Here is a 21,219-nt window from a genome sequence, read left to right on the forward strand (position 1 = left end):
CTTCAATTCTGAAGTTTCTGTCCTCTGGGGATAGACTTTATACCACACAGATAATGCCACAGGTTGAGCCATGCCCAAATATGGGCAGATCTACAATATACAGAATTGAGTTTACTTCTACTGGTCTATAGACAAAACAGCTTAGACGACACTCAGGACCTTTGTCCTCCATCTGACACTATACCTAACCTCTGACTCCAGTTACATTTACCCCGTTCAGGGAAAACAGTCAAACACATATCTGACCTTGGCTGCTATAGCAACACTATCAGAATGCCTCCTGTCTTCCCCAAAAGGAGCAGACTCACTGCTTACCACTATCTCAAGGGGAGACAGTGTCTAAACCATAGACTGTATATAAGAAATGGACGTAACATCCGTGACGTCACCCATTGGTTTGTGGACTGCTGCTCGGAAGCCAATAGTATCGAATCTAGGCAGCGCCATCTTGAAAATTTCTGGTGCATGCCGGGAAAAAAAGAACACGGATTCTACATATATGGGCATGAGGCGGAGTCATGGACAGACATATGGGCGGGACCAACGGCGGAGCGGGGAGGCTGTGATTGGATTGATTGGCTGCGATTGGTTGGGAGGGCTGGATCTCAAGGACATTGGTCAATCAACCTGTCAATCACGACCCCAATGCATACCCTGCTTTATCGTCAAATATAAAATCAGGGAGGCCAAAATTTCACAAATGAACATCATACTGCATTGAAGAAGGCTTTAAACTAGCGATTGAGGCCATAAATACATTTTGAAAACGTTTACTGAGGTTAGAAATCAAGTGAGAAATTGGTGAATTTTCCATTGACTTGTATAGAGCCAGAAGTCTTTTTGAACACAAAACGGTCGCCCCCTGGTGGCCTTTTGATAGAATACAGCTCTAAGTTACTTCCGCATTGGCTTCTTTTCAGAGGATCGGAATTCCCCGCCTGGTCTAAACCCAACATTTGGTGTGTCCTTGCTATGACCGCAAAGCCTAGTTTGACCCAGTGCATATTAATGATGGAAAATCCCCTAACACTCAGCAGGCTTCATAAACAAACACTAGCAGCAGAAGGATTTAACTTTTGACCTTCAGGAAGCATTTTTAAAAATATTTTTTTTACCATATGTTCACCTTGAGTTTTGGAACTTTTACCATGATTAGACATGGACATCTGACATCATACAGTATGAAAACAGAAAAAAACAAAAAGCACAAATATTCAAATTTAACAGACTCGCCTTGTCTGACTGCTAGAGTTATTTGTTCATATATACAGCTGCCATGCTCCCACCTGATGCTTCTTGTTATTCTGATTGATCTTTGTTTATATGCCAAATGATTTGGGTGCTTGTTTGTTTGTTTTCTTACTTTATCATTGATTTTATGTGTCTTTTTAGTCAATATTCAGTACATTTAAAATACATCCTGTAGCCATATTCACAAGATCTTTGCAATGAAATCTGCTTGAAGGTCAAGGACTTGAAGTAAATAAAATATATCAGTACAACCAAACCTACAAAGAAAAACTGCAACAATAATTTCAACATCTTTGTCTTTTGTCTCCCCAGGTCCCTAAGCTCATGCTCTCGAACATCTACCCCAAAACTATCTTATCAGAATCCTCCATTTCCCTGATTGAGAAAAACATGTCTATATACAGCTATGATTTAAATGGAGAGCCTAACATTTTATTTTCTATCTTCAGGCATATATGTGGCTCTAGGGAGTAATCTTAAACTGGGTGCTCATTATGTATCCACTATTGAAAGTTTAAATTAACTGCTTCCAACATGTTGTGTGTGTGTGTGTGTGTGTGTGTGTGTGTGTGTGTGTGTGTGTGTGTGTGTGTGTGTGTGTTCATACTGTTCTCCTAGGCAGACGTTGTCACTGGCTGAACTCTAATTGATACTCTGTCTTAGTGAATCCCCACTTGACTCCTCTAGTCCACCGTGTCAGAGGAAGTATGTGGCATCCTCTCAGTCCTCTAAGGGCCTGAATAGAATAGAATGAGACATTTGTCTGTATGAATATTACATTTTCTCCTTCAGTCCAATGGTAAATTATTGAACAGAATGCACTCTGGAAAACAGTCTTTGTGAGATGCTTCATAGATACAGCAAATTCAATACTTTTGGGTTCTTTTTCCCTCTCCCGGCGTAAAAAAGTCAGCATGGGCTTAAAAGATGGAAAGCGTGGTGGAATTCCTCCCTGCTGGCTACAGCAAAGGCCGACTCGTATGTCTGCAGAAGCAACAGATGGCCATGGTCTAGGGTTGCTAGGAAACTGGTAATCAAATACTTTAATTCAGATTGATTTGGGAATCTGAGGTTTATTAAAAGCAGGGTGAAGTCTTTTGTTATTCAGATGGCAAGATGTCCAATTTCTCCTTCTTATTTTGGTTGGTAAATATTTGATTGCCCTCAGAGTTGAATATAGACTTGGCATTGAGCATCAGACATGCTGTGGTTGTATGTGCACAAGGCTGTGAATGCAAATTATTGACAATATCTGACTAATGGCCATGTAGCGTAGAGTATGAGTATGTCTGCAGATATTCTTCTGTCTAAGGTCTTCTAGGCTAGTAAGCCACTGGCACCATTTTTCTGTTTTATTTTTTGGCTTTTTTGGCTTTATTTTGAAAGTGGGTGGCATAGAGGCCAGCAGGAAACAGGGAGAGAGGGGAATGACCTGCAGCAAAGGTCTGTTGCCGCAATCAAAGCAGGGTCACTGCCTTTTTTTATGTGCATGCCATGCCTTTGTGTGAGTATGCATGTTTCATATTGGAGGATAATATGCATTGCAATAAAGTCTTTCAACGCAGTGCAAAATATAATAAATTCAATGTTAAAATGAGATGAAAGCACCAAACTCAGTTTTCCTTACAAGTTAACTTTATCCATTGTTAATCCCTGCAGTGCTGAAAGGTCTTCAAGAAAAATGTTATTAGTTGTTGACGGCTTTGGGTAATTGTGCTCTGTTTTTATTCAGGCTTTTCAAAACATGGAGAATTCATAAGATAGCAAAGTTTAATACTGGCCTTGATTTACTTGCTTGATGTAAAACAAAATATAGGAAGAAATAACACAATCTTCCTCTTACAATTGAGAAGTTTTATTCAAAGTTTTTTGCTGTTGCAGCCTGACTTGCTCTGGTATGAACACTAGCTTGTGGTGGCTGATCATTGTGAGCTTATGCTAGCAACATGTGGTATTTAAGAGAACTTTATTGTCAACCTATCCATAAACAAACATGCAGTATGGATGAAATGTTGAGGTTTTGAGGTTTATTGCTGTATAACTGATGATACTGGTTACTTCTGAGGCACTTTATGATGGGATTGAATCAAAAAGATGAAACATGAAGTAAACACAGTACCTTTCCAAAATGTGTTTGCTTTTGCCTGCTTGTTGTAGCATTCTTCTTGTGCTCAGTCAGGTTGACTGTTGGTAAATGAAGGGAAAACTAATGCACTATGATTCTGTAATGCACACTTGTGGCCACAGTGGTGCTACAAACAAAGTTAAAAAACTCTCACCTGAAAATACAAATCTGTTAATAAGGCATAACCTGCAGGAGCTGTGCAATGAATCAATAATGTCTCAGCAAACACAGGCCTTATAGCAAGTGCATTACAAACACTATAAGTGATTATGAATTAGATCTTATTAGTAAAGCAAATCTAGCTCAGTATCTCCGCCTTGACAGCTGTAATGATACACAGCAATAAACATGAGAGAACCAGAGTCTGGAATGCCATAATATTGGCAAGCACAGTGGTCTCCAGATGTTAACAGCTTTGCACTAGAGTTTTTAATCAGATAGCAGGTTTGTTGATTTGGCCATCACTGGTGTAGGAACAGTTAAAGCTCCTGTGATGCTGCAGTGCTGCAGCAGGTTCCCTCAGTTAGTGGGACAGATCAGAGCTGATATAACATTTCCCTGGTGAGTTCATAAATAGATCCAAACACAAGACAGACAAATCTTGTGGAAAAATAGAGCAGTTGATTGTTGGTGTAGATGCTGATTGTTCAGAAAGGCACATTTGATGTCTGTTTTTTCTCTTTCATCTAAAAATAAAAGTAAGATGGTATTCCTCAACCCTCTTTTCTCTTTTTATTTCCTGTTAGTATGACAAACAGATGAGTCTGTGGGGGAAGGGAAGAGAGGAGATGCGTGTGAACACAAGTGTAGTTGCATATTCAAATGCATGTCTGTATATATATATATATATATATATATATATATATATATATATATATATTCCTCAATGTACAGATATAATTAACACACACACACACACACACACACATATATATATATATACATATATACATATATACAGTATACACACACACAGTATATACTGTATAAACACATCTATATGCACACATACACACACACACACACATACACACTCTCTGTATCATGATGCCATGTGCAGAAAAGGAACTGATTTTCCTTCAGCCCAACAAAACTGCCCCATGATCAGAACAATGAAAACAATCTGATGTTACAGCTCCAACGTAGGTAAAAATTAAATACTGAGCAGAGTGATCATACACTGTAAATCATCAAGTCTTTAGTGCATTCTGCCACAGCTAGCTGGAGCTTGCAGTAAAACAAGAAGTGCTTTAAATCAAAGTGAATGAGGGACATAGAGACCACAGAGCAGTGTTTCCCCCAGGATTTTTTTCCCAGCAGTGGTGCTGTTGTATGTGCAGAGCCTGCATTGCAAGGACTCATATTTTCACACACCAGCAGTGAAATAACTTAAAAGCACTTTGAATTTCTTCACCGAACCGTGTGTGTGTTCATTTACAAGTGCTTTTGACACCAGAAGAACAGAAGGCCCAGATAGCTACAGTTGTAATAAATGTCAGAGAATGAAATGCCTCAAAACAGTAGGGGGTCTTAGGGTTTCTCTCCCAAGAAAATGGTGATGTTTTTGGACTAAAAACTACACATTTTCACGTCATTTTGGACCAGACGTTAGCAAAAAGAAAAGTGAAATAAATATGCTCACTGAAGATAAAGTAAGCACTGCGTCCTGAAGTTAATTCTGAATAGGATTAGAATTGATTTATATTGTGAATATAACTTAATGCCTTTTTCCCAGATCACTAAATCAACTCAATATCTCACTGGAAACAAAAACAACATGTCAATAAAGTAAGTAATATTTCTGAAATGAAAATACTGAGTGAAGTTTAGAAACAATGCAGACAACAAGACATCAGTCACGATCAGTCTTTCCTCCTTTCCTCTGTCCTCCTCCTTCTGCTGCTGGTGTGATTCACTGCCTGCAGGTAATGCTGGTAGAGAGAGGGGCTGGTATGGAGGTATGCCATCTCATCCATTAACTAAGTTCACAAGACAAAGGCAAATTTTAAAATATTTTGCAAACTAAGGTAAACAGCTATATACACACAGCGTTGGTACCAAGGTTATTATAGTTTTGAAATTTCCGTCAGTTTTTATTTTTATTTAGTTTTTCAGTTTGCTTTTTTTTCAGTGCTTTATTTCAGTTTAGTTTTAGTTAGTTCAACAAGTGATTTAGTAGTTTTAGTTTAGTTTTTATTTTGAGGAACTGACTAGTTTCAGTTTAGTTTTTATTTAGTTTTAGTCTTAGTTTTTCAGGTATTAAGAGAAAGCCTTGACTTGTAGAAGCTGAAAAGGATTTATCAAGTCCTTTTATTATTCTTATCTATCAGTAGGTCGTACTCCAAGTAGTCCCATATTGGGCTGTGGCGTTTTCGTCCTGCAACTTTAGCTATTTCTAGCAAATCCTAAAATGCCCGCTAAGCACCTTCTTCTTGCAGTATGCGGCAGATGATATCCGCTATGCTGCCCCCTTCTGGAGGGTTTGGGGGTAGCAGCATAGCGGCTGCTGCAGGACAGAGAGAAAACGAAACAACAACAAAAACGAAGCTGAATTTATCTGCAATTCAGTTTAGTTTTAGTTAATTTAGTAAATTGTAGTTTTTATTTTAATTTCAGTTTACTAAATTATCTTTTCATTGCTAGTTTTAGTTTTAGTCTTAGTTTTCGTTAACTACAATAACCCTGTTTGGTACAACTCGTTATTAGCTTAACCATTGCACTGTGGTTGTGTAAAACATACCAGCGGTGTATGAGAGATCTTGTGTTTGTGTGTGTTTGTGTGTGCGCGTGTGTAGCAGCATGTGTGTCTGCACATGCATTACAGATACAAATTAGATTTACAGTATCGCCTGAAAAAACACGAGAAGTTAAGCTCCTCAGAAGCCAGAAAACCTCATCTGAGCAGATTCAGTTGGCCCTCTCCCCAAAAGTCACTTATTCAAGAGTAAAGGTCAATCTTTCCTAATCCCCAACACAATTTGACAGGTACAGCACAGACGTACATGATTTTCTTGACTATAATGGCATGCAAATGAATTATCCATTGTGTCATTAACATATTCAGACTTATGTTTGGCAGTATTGCCCTTTAGGGCGTGTTTAGTCTGAACAACTTGATCCATGACACACGGGTATGCAGTGCTGAGAGAAGGTTAATGCAAAGGCTTCCTCCTTTGCAAGGAAGAAAAATAACACTTGATGTCTGAGGCACATCTATATGTTAGAGGGTTGGACAGCTGGGTCTGCTTAATGGGCTTTGTCACTTAAGTGTGCACTATATTTCTGAGAGATCTGAATGTTTTAAAGGAGAAAAGAAAGGACTGAGTGTGGCACACTCATAGTGAGAAAGGCTGCCCTATTAGGTTCTGTGTAACCTTATCCTCTGTTTCAAATTTCCCATTGATTGGTTGGAAACTCTTCAAAACTACAAGAAGTAGGGAGTTCCCATCAGAGGCCAGCAATAGAAACTATGTTACAGACATGCAATGAGACAGCCCACTACATTTATTGTTACCATAGCCTCCAGTAGAAACTATTTTCTGTTCACCACAAATAATATCTTTGCATCTGGCTCAAACCAGGATACTCTGATTTATTTCACATTTTCGGAGTATTATTTGCAAAGAAATACTTACATCTTTACGTGTCTTAACCAGCACTTTCACACACACACACATTTTCAGACATAATAATTCAGTCTGGCATTTTCTTATAATATAATTATTTTGGCCTTTTGTCTAAATTTGACAGTTCACAGTAGTGACAGGCTACAGTGGCTCTCTGTATATCCATGTCTGAGTCAAATCAGGGAGGTTGCAATTAAATGGCAACAGTATTAGACAAATATAGGCCACAGGGACACCCCCCCTGTGGGAAATGTTACTGCTTGTTGTTTTTATCTATAACCTGGATGGTCAGATTACTTTACTTTTTAAAATGAAAGATCTACAACCGTAAAAAGATGGTATGGTCAAAATAGCAGCATTTAAACTAAGCTCTAATGGTTAACAATTCTATTAATACACAGTATTTTTAAGTGAGGAAGAAATCAAAATGACTCAGGCATATTTGAGACTTCCTTTAAAATGAAAATGCACTTGAGCTTTAATAATTTCTGACATTTTTGTTTGAGATAGATCTTGGATCTATTACTTATTTTCATTTATCCTCTCCAAAGAATAGATATTTTTAAAAAGTTTTGTCTTAGGGTGATTTTATTCTCATCAAAAAGCCATTAGACAGTCTAAAAACTACGTCAGATGTTTGTGTCTTCAGAGATATCTCACAGTGGCAGCACGTCACCAACCTGGTGACACATCCGGTCCCAATCCACTCTGTTTATGGACCAGTAATCCATGAGGCAGAGTTTCAAACCACACTGCAACTTTGGAACGAAACATGTCCTACAGATAAAAACAGCCAGAGAGACTCTTTGTAAACAGGGGACAAGATCTATTTCTTCAAAATCTGTTTTCAAGCCCAGGATACTCTTTATAAATCTCAGAGTTATGAGCCATGGAGTAAACTTTAAAAAAAAACAACGAGATTTTCAAATATGATGCACTTTTTGTGAAGCTCACTGGTGTCTCCCAGTGTCTCAAGCCCTATATTAAAGAGCAATCTAATAAAAAAATACCCAGCGAGATGCAGAGGCAGAGAAGCCACACTGCTGCAGGCGCCTCATGGTGGCTGGTACAAAGCGATGCTGACTGAGAGGAGTATAGTATATAAATACAGTCTCACATAGGGGAATATCATCAAGTTGTGTCATGTAAGTGTGGGTGGCCATGATTCTTTAGAGAAAAGACTTATTGTTGTCATGTGGTATAGGCTATAGTAAAAGAGTAAAGTAGTTGCTGTCAGAATATCAGCTTTAAAGGATAAGATGTACAAATTGCAATGCTAAAGCTATTTTCTATTACTTATGAATACATTAGGATATATTGTATAAGATCAATATCTGAGTACAGGCTATTGTAGTCACATTTTTAAATCTAAAAATATATTAAAGTTATTTCTACTGTTAAGGCTTCAGTACAAAAAGGCACATTTGCTGTGTTTTAGAAGTTTCTCAAGATCTTGTTAATGTGAGACATTTGTACCTCTGTTGTATAAGTTTTGGGCAGAGTTTCAAGTTACAATGTGGGCTGGAGTGCCTAACCTTGCTGTTTCTCTCTTCCTAAGTAGTTTGTTGTCGACTAATTGTCTGCCAAGTGCAAATAAAATCTCACATTCTTTCCGCATTCAGATGATTGTTATGTTCACTTTCAGCATGGATAGGTTTGTTAAATTGGTCTCGCTGTTTACCCAGACAGATTTTGTAATACTGCTGAATAGGAAGGAAGTGCCAGACAACAAATCATAATTGTAATTCTATTCGTATTTGTCTCCAGTCTTCAGAGAGGCAGAAAGAAAGTGAAGGCAGAAATAAACTCAAACTGGCCACAGCATTAAGAAAGTCTGTATGGAGAGGGAGAACTGACTGGATTGCTTGGAAATTGATCCTGAACAACAAAGACATACATACATGCATATACTGTCGTGAGGGTAACAGGTGAGGCAAATGATACAGCTGATGAGTCAAGGCAAACTATTGACGGCTGACTTCATTTGGTGAATGACAATGAGTCCCGGGACAGCTTCAGAATCAGCACTCTGGACAGCGGTCATGACAGATTTATGGTCAGACACTTTATTTTACACACTCTTTCTTATTCAGGGCTGAACTTTAAACTTTTAACAGATGTACAAATAAATTACTTTACAAGAGCTATGGATCAAATTACTATGTATAATGTGATAACTGTTGCTTGTACTGATGAGCACACAAAATAATTATTATCTTAATCTGCAGTTCCTCTCAGCACTGTGGAGCATTTTAACATTATTGTTTTGGTTTTACAAGACTGCAACTTCATTCTCACGGACTTCACTTCCAGTCAAAGCCTGCAGCTGTTATATAAACCCAATTTCCCAGCATTCAATGACAGCTAAGAGACGAAGTTAACTGGTTAGACTAGCTAGACTAGCTGGATTATTGAACATAGTGGATCATATAGTAGCTAAGGAGCTAAAGAGATATTCTTCTCAGAGGTTGATGGAGACTGAGAGGAAAAGGAGAGTAAATACTGGACTTTCATTTGATTATGAATACTAATGTTTCTCTGTGTCTGCTGGTTAGCCATATCAATTTTATAAGACAATAATAATATCAAGTTTGTGTGTGAGTGTTATGAAGTTCGTCCCCCAACTGGGAATAAATGATTAATTCAGCTTTAAAAGCATGCATAGCTGACCTGTCATGCTAGTTTACATTAAACATGAAGTTCCTTGTGTTTCTGACACCATGCAGACTACATTTCCCTGGTTTGATTACAACCTTAATGCATGCTCTCCCTAAGAATCATCCTCTAACACAGGGACACAAAGACACAGTACAAGCAAATCCTGCCTCATTTGAAATTTAGAGACAGGCTGATCTAAAACATACCAATGAACCGTCCCTGTAATGTCACATTTACACTATTTCTTAAAACATGTTTGAAGAAACCAACAAGTCATGGCTTACATCGTTTTTTAAAAGTCTCTGTAATCAGATTACAGTTTTTGTCAGTAACTAACACGATGTCCGCTGGGATGGGCTGTCAGCTTGATTATGCACACTCTATTAATTTGGACCCTCAGCTGTTTCATCTGCCCATCTGTTTCAGCTGGCACTGTACTACTGACAATGCTATGCTGTGCTGTTTGAGTCTGATTCATTGTTCTCTCTATTAATCGTGGGACCTGCCGTCAGCTCTCGTCAGCCAAGTTGTGATTGCCTGAACGCATCCGGCGCTGGAGAGTAAACTTCTGGGATTTATACGTGTCCTCTGTCATTTTAATCTTTAAAGTGTGCAGCCATAGAGTTCCAAATCTAACAGGTTATTGAAGATACAGATGACTGAACAGTAGTAGAGCTGTAAAAGACTGACAACCTGTCAATGGATGTGAATCAATGTATCTTTGTACTGTGCCAGCGGGTGTCCAAATAACAACAGATGGGGAGACATGCATACCTCTTCAAAGCCGGATGACCAGTGGGAACAGCATGAGGCTCACTGGGTTCTGCATAACACTGATTCACTATCGCATTAGTCATCTCAGTGGAAAGAAAGAATAGCAAGTATCCCTCTTTACCTGATGAGGAGATGGAAGAAATGATTTTGACCAAGGAGCTTTGTTAACACTTTTGCAAGTCTGGTGTTTTTGTTTTATAACAAAACCAAAAGTGTATTGCAAAGTGAACAACAGGGTTCATGGTAGGAATTATAAACTTTTTAGGTGGGAGAGTTTCTTCTTTTGCCACAAAAAGTAACAGCCCCAGAGCTTCTGATTAATTGCATTGTTATCAGTATGTCAGACCATGAAGAAAGAGAGTGGACACGATAACAAGGTCTGTGCTACTGAGAACCATGGTGATGATGATGTTAGGGGATGAATAGCAGTGAGAAAAGTCATTATAAAGCAGCAAGATTTAGATTTTGCCTCATTTAACAAAACTCAAATGCAGGAAAAACAGGGATTTGTGGTGTTAGTGACTTCATGTAGATGTGTGATGTATTTATAGTTCAGCGCTTTGTTTGTTCTCATGTATTCCCATCTTCAGTGTGTGCTTTTGTCCATGCATTTCCGTCTGCACATTGTCCATATGTGTAGGTGTGTTAAGTCCCTGTATATTATTAACAGGAATCCAAGGGAGCGGGTCAATAAAGCTGCTGCCCACCAGTGTCCCCCTGAAGTCCTACACACCATCTCCCGGCTTTGGCCTCCTATAGTTATCTATGGTAATCACCGGGATCACTTCACAGCACATCCTTAATCATGCTGGGGGCGGTTCTGGGAAGCCGAATACGCATTCAGTGAACCACTGACCTCCACGGACTTCTTTCATCTTGGAGCGACAGTTTGTACTTTCTCTTCCCCCAAAAGTCTCATTTAGAACACATCGTCCACGTCACAGCATCACAGAAATGAGTGAATTTCAAAGAGCTGATGTGAACGTGGATCCATGAGGCAAACTTTAAAGCTAACATAAATCCTGTTCTTTTGTTAGATGTAGTCGACTAGATTTCATGTCCACAATGTGCCAGTTTGTTTATGTTTGTTTGTGTATCTGCAGCTGTATTGACTGACTCCAAGTGTGTCCTTTCTGAGAGACGAACATCTGTGCAGATGCGGAGATCCCGTTAAGCTTCAATAAGCCTAGTGATATGTGGTCAACAAACCACCTCTCCTACTTAAGCCTTTGAGCTAGAAATCCAGAGAACCAAGTGTCTGACTCTTTTCACTCACAAAAAAAACCCCACATAATTTGATTTCCAATACAGACAGGAGAGTGACAGCAAAATAAGAAAGCCAAATATTGAGTTGACTCATCTGCTACACGTAGGCAATATAATCAGCACCAAACTGTGAGCACCCTCACGCAGGAAAATGTGAAATGAAGGTGATTGCAACCAATAACAGCTCCCTGCTCCTGATGTATGCAAAATACAGAGATAGAAGATAATGAAAGATTAATGAGTAAATCTCTACCCATGAATATTTGAGGAGGGGAAGTCTGTTTAATACATGATCACCCTGTGAAAGGCTTCCTGTACATGCCACTGCCTCATACGCCGATTCAGAGTGGATGCTTATTAGATTTTCAGGCGGATGGCATTTTCATTGCCCTACTCTTCAATGAGCCTCTTTTATAAATCATTTGATATCACTTTATATTTGTTTTTTATGCCCAGATGCGATATACACAGAAGGGTAAAAAAAAAAAAAAAAAAAACAGTTTTCAGACAGAGGGATGATAAATGGTGTTTTCTAGTGGTATTTCATGGCTTTGTTACTCCGGGTTCTGTCATAGGTAATTAATAAAAATGTGCCTTAGTCATACATGTTATTCACAATGTAATTAAAAGACTCAAACATAATTACAAAAGCATCTATTTCATCTTCTTCTGTGCGCCCACACACATACACAGAACTATCATTTGACTATTTCCATCCCAAATTATTTTCACACTATTGACTCCTGAGCTTCAAGGGGCCACACTTGACATAGCATAGCTCTGTAGCTCTATAGCTCTAACTGCTTTTGTGACTGACACACGGAGAAGGATCAATGGATTAGTTTCCATGAGATGGGTGTTCTTGGGGACCGCAAACGTGCCTGTACATGCTAAGAGTGGGATTACCGAGACGCAGGATGGACAGGAGCTCTCCGGTCCGACGGGTGCCTGTAGAACAATCTTGCAGCTCAAGATGGCGACAAATGGTGAACGCTGCCAGCAGAGTGCACTCAAATCTCCAACTCAATCACACTGAGTCAACACAAGAACTCACACCGTCAATCAGGTTCGCCCCATTTATGCAAACATGCACAAATAGGCTAGCATCAGCATTACACATTCACAGTCACTTGCATATTTTTTACATCAGGGTTTCACACATGCCTTCATACCTTGGTCATTAGGAGTGTAATACTGGGATTCTATCGACTTTAGACTGGCACAAAAATCTCTATGATGGAAGATCAACCACATTCCTTACAGCCGCCATCTCTATTAAACCTAAGCGATAGCCAGACTTTGAGAACTATGATGTACGATGGACACAGGTTTTCATTTTTTCATCACATCCGTTACCTTGTCAGAATGTTCAGATTATGTGATTATCCAATAATGTACAGGCGTATTTCATCCAAGCTGGTGGTTAGATTTGTCTCTGACAAAGCCTTAGGAGGGTGTTTCACCATGAAAGATATTTATAGGGCTGTGTTTTTTTTGTTGCCTCTACAAGGGAAACCTAAAGCTAGGAGAATGATGAATGGTTTTAATGAACGTATTGCATAAATGCAATACCAGAGGGACAACTATATTAAAATAACATTAGGCAAAATGTAATCTTCCGCACACATGTGAATGGGAGATTTAGCTCACACATACATGCACGATTTCATGCGCACACATGTAAGCACCCATTTACCCACACAAATCTCAATGCTACAGCCCCTCCGCACACTTGTACAGTCTCATTTGTGATTCCTGTGTTCAACTTGATGATCACAGCAGCTGGAAAAGCACTGGTGACAGCAGATGTAAGCGGTGCAGAGAGTCTTTCCCCCCCTTCTTTGCATGTCTTCAAAGTGGTGGTCGGGACTTCCGATTCCCCCGTCTCCATAGCAGAGTATGAATAATGCAGCAGTGCGGGGTTGCCTGCCTGACAGAATGACTTGATATAAACAGCTGGGAGAGACCGTGGGAGACGTCACTGCATCGAAAAAGGACTGCAACAGCTAAATATATGTGCTGCAAAAGTCCCAGAAGCTTCTTACCTTCAGAAAGAGACAGGCAGAGAAAAAGACACAAAAAGAAAGTATGTGTGTTTATGTTCTTGTGTGGTCCAGGTAACTATATTTGAGAGTGTATGCATGTGTGTGTTTGTGTAGACAGACTGTTCTACACCTCTGTGCCAATGCACACACACAGCATGTTCTGCAGGATGTGTATAGAAGTGCCAGAAGCAGGTACGGGGCACCTGGCAGCTTATTCATGATGCTCTTTATAATGTAGGCAAAGAGGGGCAGGGGAAAAAAACAATTATTTTTAACTATTTAAAAGTTATTAAATTGATGTATGTGACATTGTGATTCATTGCTGACATTGGCAACTTGAAGATCAGGGGTGGGAATCTTTGCGAAGCTGATGATTCTCAGTGCTACGACTCCATTTACAATTTATTCTCCATTAAAACCCTATTCTTGATTCAATGAATGGTGAAGGAGCACTATTTCACTTCAATGCACTGTGCACCAAATAATTCACTCGTATTTTTAACCCACTGAATTGGTTAAATGTTCATGTTGCAATTTAGTTCATGTTGCAGCTTTTAGTTTTTATGCTCTGGAGGATATCTGTTTAACCATCATGAGAGCAGCTAAAAGTGCCGATATCTTTACCTCTTTGGCCTGACTTAAGATTGGAATAATTTATGGCTATTATATATTTTATTTACTAATTTATTGTATTATATATATTTAAAAATATATTCCCTCTTACCTATTTTATTTGTCAGTGTCTTTTATCAAATGTATCTATTTCTCATGGTAGTTTAAATATATTTCATTAGTTTTAGTACATTTTATCACTCCATTTAGATCTTTTTAGTTTTTCAAGAAACGCCTTAAAACTTTTACACTCGTTAGCCTTTAACTGTCCCACACATTAATACTTGAGTTATTTCTGTGGAAGTCTTTGTACATCCGTTTTCTGTATATTCTCACTATTGTTTAATTTTTACTTTTCTCTTTACCTCTATTGTGTTTTTGTGTTTGATTGGAGTAATGGGAAAAAGTGCTCTACTGTGGGTGCTGCACTGTGCCCTTGTGGTTGAATTGTAACTTACAAAAATAGATTCATGTAAATTAGATTTTTCTGTGAATTAATTCATGATTGTAGATGGTAGGACTCCCAATTCCTGAGAGACTTTTCCTTCATCGTGGTCACATCAGCTTCTTTCTCATACCATCAGTTCTGTTCAAAGCTCTACTGTATATGTATGTATCATTCATGGAGTGCATCAGTACTGTATGTCTTGTGGCAACTGTAGTCTTTGAGAAATTCATAAGAACAACAAGAGAAACTCCTCTTCTCACCTCTAGAAAAACACCAGGAACTGAGCTGGAGTTTTAATGAGAAGTCTTATTGTATTACTGCCGGCCTGATAAACACTGGCTTGTTATCCATCGGTAAATGGCAAACTCGCTGTCAGCTCATACATTATGTCCTGTGGCAGTATTAAAGTTGCATTGTTTTTATGAAAGGTGGAACCCCCAAGAAAAAAAAGCTGAATTCATCTTACAATAATTCATCTTATTATTTATTTATCTATCAACTTTGGACCAATTTAGAAGTGCACATGTTTCTCTACACAGAGTAATCTTTGACTATTTGGTGTTTAATTTCACTTTCATCATTTTTTGCTCTGAAAATAAATCATTTAGGCATTTCACAGTGAATCATGCTCACATTTTCTGTCGAGTACACACTGTACAGTTCAAAACTATTATCCAGTTTACTTTAAGACACCAAGTAAATCTATCTAAGTTGTAATTATGTCTTTTGCAACATTCTCAACTGTGGGTATAATGACATTAGTTGTGATAAACAGGAGCGACATTTCCCCTGATGGATGGATGGATGGATGTTGGTCAGGTTCATTGCTTTGGGGCGTGATGAGACAACTTGCTCTTAATGAACCTTTTCCGAATGCAAGCCAGTGGAAATTGGTAAGAGACACTCTTTAAAACGCCAGGAGCAAATTGTTTTCACTTAAGTCTGACTTCTTTTCACTGACATCATTCTGTTGGTCTATTAGTCACTCTGTTATCAGTAGTAGAGTCTGTGAGGAGCTTTAGAGCTGATAATACACCACCTGCAGCTTCGTCAACAGGCGATGGTAAAGAACTGACTACAGAGCAGCCGTGCACATGGGCAGTGTTTACATGAATTACATTCTTAAAGGAAAGATATGATTGAATGATGATCATAATTAACTAATGTATATATGCTGGGAATCAGTTTCATGTGTAATGTGATAGGGTACCTCGCAGTGCCAAACATCAAACATGTTCTGGTTTTCCTGCTTGTACATTTACTTTACAGATCAGTTTCATGACTCTCACCATTGTCCCTGAAGGCTGTCATAAGCTCAGAGAAGCCAGGTTAAGCTACGTGCCCGGCATCAAACAACTCAGAGACAAAGTGAACCAATAAACCAAAAAAAAAAAAGTTCAATGATTATCGTGCTTCATAATCTGAACATAGACAGCCTCAGTCTTGCCTAAGGTCCGGACTACCTTTACTTTAGCATCTGTAACTCAGAGAGATTCTTTCATTGGCCTAAAAAAAAGATGAAAAGTGCTTCTGGGTTTTAAAGATAATATTCTAAGCCGAATGGGTTACTGAACAGTACAATTTGAACACTTCAACATGAAGAAAGTACCAGGGGTAATTTAACAAAAGCGTCCCATGGACTTTGCCCATTGGCATGCTTTCAAATCCTTTTCTCTCTTACAAGTGATTTCAAGCTGCAAGATGGAGGCTTGCCAGATAAAACACTTATTATTGAAAAGAAAACTACACTGCATTACCATCACAGTGATTGATACATGCCAGTTGCACATGTCATAGCTTCAAATGTTAGTCATTTATTACTAATTTGGGTTCATTCATTGATTTGTAGGACAACTGTTTATACTGACTAATTCTCAGATGTTTGGGCTAATTACAGAGAATGTCTTTTCATTCATTGCCTCAGCACTACACAAGCATGATGGTTGTATTATGTGGATCCATTAGGTAGTCCTCATCCTCTTTGTGGAACGCCACCTTTCATCCCTCCCTCTCGAACATTCCCACAAAGTGTTTGATATCATGCTAACGATCAGATAGAGCGAAGAGCACATGAGAAGTAAGTCACCCTTTTGAATAACACAAGACATTTTTAATGCATGAGACGAATGTGCTGTGAAAGACATTTACTAAAAGGTCAACTCAAGTGTCACAAACCCACATTTCACTGCAGCTACCTTGACTGAAATATCTTCAGCGGACCTTAATTGAAATCTTGAAGAACTTCATGAAATGATTACAAAGGTGACCTATACTGCAGTCCTATTCTGGTCTTATTACTCATTCAGAGATACGACTGCTTATAAATAGCTCTACATCACAACCTGGCACTCTATTGTCATGGCACCTACGATCAAAGGAAGAGAGCTAGTAGAGTTAAAATAAAAAGTATCTTGCAATGTGATGCCAGCTTCACAACTGTGTAACTGTATAATGATGTATAACTTTAAAAATAGATTTCTGTTAGATGGGACAACAGCAAATCACAAAAAAGGCTCTATAATAACTTGTTTTAGTTACCAACTTCTATTTATGGCATAATATATACACTAAACAGATTCATCTGCTGTAGTACTTGTTTGCTTCCTCTTAATAAAGAGGTTATAAATCAGATTGAATAATATATAGCCAGGGTCGACTTGGCTTTACATTTTCCCGTCAGCTGAAAAGCCTCTATGAGGAAATAATTACAGTAAACATAATTACAGTAAAAATCAACCTTTAGATTACTTTGGGACCCCTTCTAGTCTCACGTGGCTCTCCATTAGGATTGAATTGCAATACATGCATTCAATATATTCATCCATCTCTATATATGCAATTTATGAAGCAAGTTACTCGACTGTACCACTGGTATCAAAACCACATAAGAGGTATGAAGTGTCAGATACTTCTGCACAATTTAATATCACTCGGAGGCGGAGGTAGGGTTGTGCAATATACTGATATTATATCAATACTGTGATATTATAAAACAACTGTGATATGAGATTTTGGATATGGTAATATCATGATATAGCATAAGCATTGTCTTTCCCTGGTTTTAATAGGCTGCTCTATAGTACAATTATGTCATTCTCATTACACACACTCATTATATACACTTTACTGACCGTTACTTATCAAAGATCTCGTTGTGTACATATTTTATGAAAGCACCAATAATCATCCATACAATATTATTGCAATATTGATATTGATATTTGGTAAAAAAATATAATGATATTTGATTTTGTCCAGTTTGCCAATAAACAGCTACATACGAATTATAGCACTGATCTCAGACCAACAACAGCAGGTTAACATTTCAGCCACAATGTTCTCACATGACATGTCCCCAGGATCAACTCATACTGCATTCCTGAACCAACATTAAGATCAACCAATCACAGCCGTTTGGCATCATTAGTGTCCTGCTAAGTTTACGAAATTGAAGTTTGAGGCTCAAATACCACTTTACACTACCTGCTCAGCACTACCTGGTGGACATAGTGGAGCATTTAACAGAGCCAGATATTTCTTTCAGGAGTTCGTAGAGATCTAAATATTGGACTTGTATTATGATTCAAAATTAATTATAATGTTGTTCTGTAACTGCAGGATGTGTAGATAAGCAACTGTGTGCTAAGGAGATCAACACACAGTATCAATTTAAAAGGTGATGACACTTAATTGTACACTGAATTGTACCGGTGCACCTCTGATTGTAAAAGTTGAGCCACTTTTAACTTATTTAACTTGCTGGATGACCCTGTGTCTTTTTTTGTGTGTGTGGTTTTTTTTTTGCCTATCTTCAAATTTGGGACCCCTGCTGTGCCAGCAAAGTAGTCTCACCTAAATGAATGGGGAAATGAGGAAGCTGTGTTTTTTGATCCATCGCTATTATCAGTCTCAACACGGCCTCAAGGTCAACTGCAACCAAATCCTAGCAAAAAAGAAAACAGGGGGGAAAAAAATCACCTGCTGAACCCAAACAAGGATAAGACGCTTTACAGAGGCTTGAAGCTTCAAAGAATTGAATTTTACTGTTTTTTTAGAAGTGTTTTTTTTTTTTTTTAACCTTTATCTGAATCTGATATTTTTGACCAGGTCTCTTTTCAAGTGTGATATAAATATCACAGTGATCTACCACAGCTTGTCATTAATTAATGACTATATTGTGGATAAAGCCAACAAGCAGTGGGTAATGTAGTGTGATAAAGAGCAGACATAAAATCCATGTACTGTATATTGACCTGCTTCCTGTTTGTGTTCATACGGGGCCATGGACATGCTCCATTCAAGAAAAACACAGTTTTGGGACCTAAGTTGCTCCATTTTCTCGGTTGCATAATCCTCTGTCCTCACTTTCCACTGCAACATATTTTGCAAAGCAGCAACTACATTCCCTGAGTCATTTTTTAAACAAATTAATTCAATATTTGTATATTCATATTTCATAACATCGTAATCTCTGATGCAGTGTAAAGGCCCTCAAGTTAAATTTGTTCCAGTTCATTTGACTTGCTCGCTGTGCACTGAACTCTGCTAAGTGCGTGTGTGTGCTAAGGAGACAAAGATAAGAAGAAAGAAAAGAGAAGAAAAAGACTATTGTGAATCCAGATGTCACAAGAGCCCGCTAACATGTGGTGCTCCCCTCCTAACATCCATACATGATGATTCACATGTTAACTCTCACCTGCAGGCGTTCCCTTGGCATTTTCTCCATTTCCACAACTATCGCTCACTCTAATGTGCACCGCTCATTTTATTGCAACCTCTCAATTATTCAGTACCGTCAGCTGGATCTATACGTGCATGTGAGTACGTGTGCATCTACGCTTGCTTACGTGTATACTTTTCGTGTGTGTTCTGCGAGCACCGAGCAGACACTATAGCCTATGTGTGCTGGAGGCAGGTGGAGAGATAGGAATGAAAGAGACAGTGAGAGATTGAATGGTGAGGGTATATGTGGAGTACATTTCCATCTGTGGCCATGTGTTTCGCAGTAAAACATTCATTTCACCGTTGGACTTTTTTTTTTCTCCCTCCCATGTATGAGAAACATTCTCAGACCTCATCTGGCTTCTGTGTGCAGAAACACACTGCTATAAAATCTCTCCCTTCTACTACAACACTCTTTTCACGGTGAACATGTACCTTCCTCAGGATTTCAAACAACCCGACAGAGAGGTGGGAATTTAAAACGACACACAGCACACCGAGCTGGCAGCTGCTTCAAGGTTAGACAAGAGAGTATCTGATCAGATGGTTGCCAGTTTGAATCCCTGAACTGGTAGGGAAGTGTGGGAGGCAAAATCGGAAAAGTAATTTTCGTTTTTTTTTCCTGAACTCCCTTATGCCCTCGAGAAAGTTGTTAAGTCTGTGTGTCAAAGTAAACAAACAGGATGCAAGATGTTGCTAATTATAATTCACTTCATTTTGTATAAAGTCAGCCTCCATCCAAGCTGTTTTTCCACTCTCTACTTGACTTTGTTATTTAATTAATATAAATAAAGTTACATATTTTAATACTTTCTATACATTTATGTAAACAATAGTTGACATGATTGTGATCTGTCCAAATCTGCAGTTCACCTCAGCTCTACAGAGCATTTATCATCTTTAAACTCATTGTTTTGGTTTTACAGTGATTCTGCTGTTTTGCTTTAGTTCCACAGTTCTCAATTACCGACATTAGACACGACTCCAAGTGAATGCTCATGTTGCTCTGTGTTTGTTGGATACATTATTATGCAACTGTTTGCTAACACATTTGTTCAAACAAGTTTTTAAGGTGACAATGTGTTTATAGCTGCAGCCCCAAGCAGACAAAGAAAATGAATACAGCATTAATACTTCAGCTGAGGGAAGAGGTTTATTTTTCACCTGCAGCTTAGATTTAAATGTTCAATATAAAAAGAGTTTATAAACAATCATAAAAAAGTCAATTTATTTACCACGCTTTCCACACAGAGATATGTGCCTGCTGACATCTACTTCATGAAATAAGGCAACTCAATATTCTCTTTAATATCTCTGGGCCATCACAGGTGATGCTGCAAATCAGTTAGCAAGGCTGCTTTATGACAATATTGTAAATATTAATATATGTGATAAGACAAGTAGTAGAAGAGCAACTAAATACATTTCCATCTTGTTTGTTTAACAATTAAATCTTCAGAAAAATGTACTATAACACTTTATATACAATGGCATAATATATTGTATTCATATTTCCAGCCTTTTAGGAACAAAAAATCATTGCAAAGAAAATAGAAATTGGGAAGCACTAGCATTGCTGTTAATATTTCCATTTGGCCCAGTATAGTCCCAGACCTGCTGTGTTCAGTACAAGATCATTTTAGACAGAAGCACAGACACATCTGCATACATGCTTGTATTTCACCTTCAAAG

The sequence above is a fragment of the Scomber japonicus genome, chromosome 12 (assembly GCF_027409825.1).
Source record: "Scomber japonicus isolate fScoJap1 chromosome 12, fScoJap1.pri, whole genome shotgun sequence".
Taxonomy (NCBI): Eukaryota; Metazoa; Chordata; class Actinopteri; order Scombriformes; family Scombridae; genus Scomber; species Scomber japonicus.